This window comes from Solanum stenotomum, chromosome 4 (assembly GCF_019186545.1).
Source record: "Solanum stenotomum isolate F172 chromosome 4, ASM1918654v1, whole genome shotgun sequence".
In the NCBI taxonomy this organism is placed as follows: domain Eukaryota; kingdom Viridiplantae; phylum Streptophyta; class Magnoliopsida; order Solanales; family Solanaceae; genus Solanum; species Solanum stenotomum.
In genome coordinates, this window is record NC_064285.1 from 60,342,973 (window position 1) to 60,348,871 (window position 5,899).

The 5,899-nt window shown below is 30.4% G+C and overlaps 1 pseudogene; it reads left to right on the top strand.

The window, feature by feature from the left end:
- Positions 1 to 2,196: 2,196 nt before the first annotated feature.
- On the top strand, positions 2,197 to 3,592 carry LOC125863192 (mediator of RNA polymerase II transcription subunit 20a-like; annotated as a pseudogene).
- The last annotated feature ends 2,307 nt before the right edge of the window (positions 3,593 to 5,899 follow it).

Consider the following 5,899-nt stretch of genomic DNA (forward strand, 5'->3'; position numbering starts at 1 on the left):
TGGCATGTTGCAAAAATAAGATAGCACCCTAATTTGGTTGTACGGATAGATATTAAAAACTAATGAAGATAATATGAAGTCTAAAGCTAGTCAGCAGCATGACTATAAAAATGCGGAGCTACGTCGATCGGAAGACGAAAAAAATCCAGAGCTAAAAGGAGACGATGGGAAACTCCTTAAAACCCATAACGTTTGTTTAAATACAGCTGCAGGTACAAGCAAACAAGTTAGCGATAAACAACATAAAAATGCTAACTTAAACTAGCTATTTGCAAAACCATTTACCCAAAGAACACCTAAACATGTGTCCATAGAACCACAAACATCTACATACGCAGATAGTTTGCAAAACCAAAGTGAGAAAAAGACATATAATTACATCACACGAACCTATATTGAAAATATCCACAAAATTCAAAACTTACCTAAACTATACTTTCCAGATGAAAATAAAAAATTTACTTATATAATAGAATCAGATGCAAGTGAAAAAAATTATGGAGGAATATTAAAATACAGGTATGATGACACTACGATAGAACATCATTGCAGGTATTATTCAGGAACGTTTAATAATACAGAAATAAAATGGGAAATAAATAGAAAAGAATTATATTCAGTATATAAGTGTTTATTATCATTTGAACCATATATTGTATATAACAAATTTATTATAAGAACAGATAATACACAAGTAAAATGGTGGCTAACAAGAAAAATACAAGATTCGGTAACAACAAAAGAAATAAGGAGATTGGTATTAAATATATTATATAATTTTTTGACAATATTTAGGGTCTTTCAGTCATTTTAATAGTAGCACAACTTAATAGTATTTTTTGCCAAACACATCTACTTTTTATTATCGGTTTCATCACCTCCATCCAAACTTGTAACAATTTATTTATAAAATTAATTTTCGCACTTAAATTTACACGTTGTTAATTTATAGTTAACTAATCTAAACATGCTCTTTGTATGATTTTGAAGCTGAATGATCATACATTAGTTGATCTGCACTTCATCCTCATCCTACCACCTGGTCGATCTTTCACTAGTCAGGATTAAGAGAAAACTTATAAGTAGACAATTAAATAAGTAAACTCTTTTAATTACAATAAAATAGTGTAACACTCCAAATGCGATAGGTGATCTGGAAAAAATATTGATTCTTATAGTTGAAATTGTTGACAAATTTTACGTGTACCATTTTTCTTATTAAAAAATAAAATCAATTTTTTTTTTGAAAAAAGTAACTTAAGTCGGAAATTTATAATTAAAAGCATGTAAGGTAGATAAGAATTTTGGATAGAAATTATTTGACTCCTAATATAGAATTGTATTATATAAGATGAAATAAAGATAGCATATACTTTATTTTACTATAAACGATTCATATTTGTGAATGAATGTTTTGACTTGTTTGATCCTTCAACACATCTTTTTTTAATTGGCATATTAATTAATAAAAATAAATATGTAAACTAGATACCATTCTAAGAAAATTTTATTCAGAACTACATTTAAGGATAAATATTTATTATTATTCTATTTCTATCTTTGAGGAAGATTAAGAAAAACTGTTGATTTTACAAGGAATGAAAACACAATTTCAATTACCTAACAAGTATAAAAGAAATATTGTATCATATAAAATGAAATAAATATAGTACATACTTTATTTTAATAAAAATAATTCCTATTCGTGCATGAAATCTTTGACTTGTTTTTCATCCTTCAAAGCATAATTTTTCCTCTTATAGAAAGGTATATTAATGAAGAGAAATAAATATATAGACTAGATACGATTTGGACAAAATATGATGTTGACCTACATTTTAGGATGAATATTTATTATTCTTTCTTTCTATCTTCAATGCTAATTAGGAAAAAAAATATTAATTCCACAATAAATTATAAGGTGAAAGAAATACTATTTTGATTATCTAATAAGTTTAACCATAAAAGGTAAATTTGTTGAAATTTTAGTAACAAAATCCAAATATGACATGAATTTAATGACTTGATTTTTGTTCAAGGTACTTGTCAACTATAAATACAGTTTTATTCTTTCCGACACTTTCAACTACTTTAAGATACATTCTCTTATCTTTCCTTGCATTAGTCAACGCCTTTTTTCTTTTTGGATGATTTTTTTGTTAGGAGGAAAAAGGAAACTGTACTTGCAATAACAACATGCCAATCAAATGGTAAAGATTTTGAATTCATTAGAAACATAACATTTTTGAAAGTTTTTGGTGTGTATGTTTAAGTGTAAAGTTTGTTACTTTGTTTGTTGTTAGGGTTCTGCGTTGGCAGCCAAATGCAGGAACAACAATCAATAGTCAAATACTGATATAAGTATTTAATTGTGTTGAGAGCATTAATGGCATTAAAGAAGGAAGATGGAAAAATACTTTTACCTTTTATAAGCCCATGCTCAAAAGGTATTTCATTACTTAATAAATTATGTTTGTAAACATTATATAAAGGAATGGGTTTTTTTTCCCCCTCTCGATGCATTATAAAGATTGGATTTGGGAAGTTTTTCTCCTTTGTAAGTAATCTATAAAAAAGTGAAAAAGTATTGAAATAATTTTGGTCAAAAATAGATCTAAATGTAAGATAATCTATATATCTCACATTTCTAACTTACACATCATGTCATGTTTAAGAGTACTTTTGTTGCCATATACGAGATTTGATTGTTGATTGATTTATTTTTTCTTTTACTAGAACAAGCAAATGCATCTGAATTCCCCCAAATTTTTTGGGGGTTTCACTTCAAGAACAACCCAACAAGTTTTACGTGGCAGTTAGTAGGCAACGACTGGTTGCGGAAGCGGAGTCATCAATGCAGACGATAATGGAGAACTTACAATCTTACAGAATGAAGCTTGCAGTTAATTGTGAGGTTTGTTTTATTGAGATCTGCAAATTATTGTTCTTATTGTAAGAGGATGATAAACTTATATAGCACCATCAAGAATTTTTTCTTCATAAATAGTCATTAAAATATTTCACTAATATAGGAGTTTCAGTATCGATTTGGTGACTTCCGGCTTCGAGTAAGCAAAGTTGTTCCAATAAATTATGAGAACTTGAAGGGCACAGTTATGGAGGTATGCAAATACTTTTAGAGATTTATTCTCAGTTGAAGCTTTTTATGTGGTTATGCCTTTTTTTAGAACATAGCTATGTTGTAATATATTTTATTTTTTTTACTCTACATGGAGAGGGATTCAATTATTGTCCTTTTCTTAATACGAAATGATAATCGTATTAATAAATTTTAAGCAGTTTCTATTATGAGCATGTTTGCCTCATAAGATGTTTGTTTCTTTTGTAGATGGAGTATCTTCCGATTTCCTCATGGGAAACATCACATCTGATTATGAGTGAATTCTTCGAGATATGGAAGGAAACTATTGGGAAAAAATCATTACCGGGTCATTTTGTGCATGTTGAACCAAATTTTTCAGAGTTTGGCCTCTCTGATCAGTACACTTCACAACACACAGTTGTACAATATGCTAGCATCTTGGCTCAAATGGCAGCAACATCTCAATCATCACAAGCAACGAGAAATTAAAATGTTTTGTCGACATTATAAGATTTTTCCTCAGCTTCAAAAATGAGTTCTTTATGTTCATTAATAAATTGGGAATATGCACATCAATAGTAAGCAATCTTAAAGCTACTATGATTTCAGATCAATGTAATTTCTTTCTTTTTAGTGGGTGATATGGAAAGTTAAATGGTTTCTTTTGTTTGAAGAATTGTTCTTTAAGATTATATAGACTTTGAACCTTTGGAGAGTACAACTTTTTTGCTCAAAAGGAAATATGGTATATATATTAATATTACTATATAGGAAAATAAAGCATTGTAGATAATTCATTTAGAGAGGAGTTTTGCCAGTACAGTTGGTTGGCTACATGAACTTTTATCATGATTCCACATGTTGTAATCTCCTTTTCCATTTAATTTATACCATTTCATTGTGAAAAGCAAATCACCACATTGAAAGATATGGCAGTGAGAAGGTGGTACGTTGTGAGAAACTCATAATCAGGGTGGTGTAAGAGAGTTTTATGCGGGACAAATCTATTTTTTTTAGTATCAAAAGCAAGATGAAGTGGTAGGCGAGTTAAATGTAAAAAAAAAGAAGAGAATACTAAATTGTATAGAGTTAGTCATGTGGGTTGGGGTGGTTATAAGTAGAGCAATATGGTAAAAAAAAAATGGGGCAGAGCACGTAAAAACTTTTACCAAGTTATAAAGCACCATCGTATCCCCACCCCGTATTCCTAATCACCACAAGTATAATGTTACAAGGCCTCTTCCTAGAGGATAGGTAATATGAAGCTAGACGAAGCAAATCTAGCTCATGATCTTTTTTGAACTCAACAATTGAACCTTTATCAAAACATATAATAGGGGTTCAAACCAATAAGTATAATATAATTTTGCACCAAACATTGAGTTCAGTAAGTATTCCATATGATAGAACGTGTAATGATATTTGCCTTCGAATGAGCTTATATAAAATGTTTGGCAGTGATGTTGGTTGCCAATGGTGGTCGTGATAACAAAGATGGTTGGTGATTGACAACGATAATGGTGATGGTTAGTGATTGTGGATAGAGTGGTAATGAATATTATCCACACAAGATATTAAGACTTTGTTGAAGATCTTAATGATTAATTAAATGCTTAAATCTTAATGATAACAAATGTACTCTATGACCTAAGGTCTAAGCCATTCAGATTCAAACTTTCATTAAGTGTAGTACAATTATATATGAATGGACTAACATTGGAATTACTAGAGGAATTAATACTGTTATGTCGAATTATAAATAATCAATATTTGATATGACTGTGTGTGCTTAATATGACAAATTGTATGTCAAACACTAATGAATGGGATGAAAAAATAGAGAAATGGAGGGGTGTCAACTCCTATGATGAAGTCAGATAGGTAGAACAGTATCAAATAGCTTCACTTCCATAGCATAATATTTAGTAGGAAAGTAGGAAACACAAGTCGAAAGCATAGATTGTTTGCCGATAATAAAGCAAAGAATTAAGGTACTAATAGCTGATCTGAGGCTATTATTATGCAAGTACAAAAATTGTCTACTGATAAGTTTTTAAGTCTGTTGTGATATAGGAAGTTCACTTCTTTTATGCCATGATGCCAGTAGCCACACCACTTATTTTTTGGGTGGAGTTTGAAGCTTCTTGCTTCTGATGTATCCTAGCTGAGTCATAGCCTGCTCCAACTCCCATTTTACCTTTCCCTTTCCAGAATTGGGAAGGTGTGACTTCCATCTAAGTTGAATGTCCTTGACCGTCATATCTCCATTCAGCTTTTCACCGCAGCAAACAACATCCACCTGCACAAAATGATATAAAGACGATTCAGTGGCAAAGCAGTACTGTGGCAATATTTTCAACATATTTTCCTGTAGTATAAAACAAGAATCTGTTTCACTGTCCTGTTTATGTTTGTTTCGTCTTTCTAATTAGAGATTGTCAACTGTTTCAACATAGGTTCCTTTATCTATGTTAAGTAAGCATTAGTATATATATTTTCTAATTCTTGAATTTTATATAACTAACTAGTTCAAAGAAATGCATAATTTAGCTTATAAAATCATTACCTCAGTATAATCATTCAAATTTAGCTTCTGTGCAATGAACTTCTGGATTAAAGTTACAGTGGCGCTACTGTCCCTGCAAATGACGCAAAATCACTCATTTCATTTTACGTGGTGATGAGCATGAGTTTTAAATCAATGTTGTGTGTGGAAAATCTTACTTGAGATGGATATTGGGCCTATCAAGGGGAGGAAATCTAAGTCCCTTCCTGCCAAGAGTAAAAGAAAAAAGT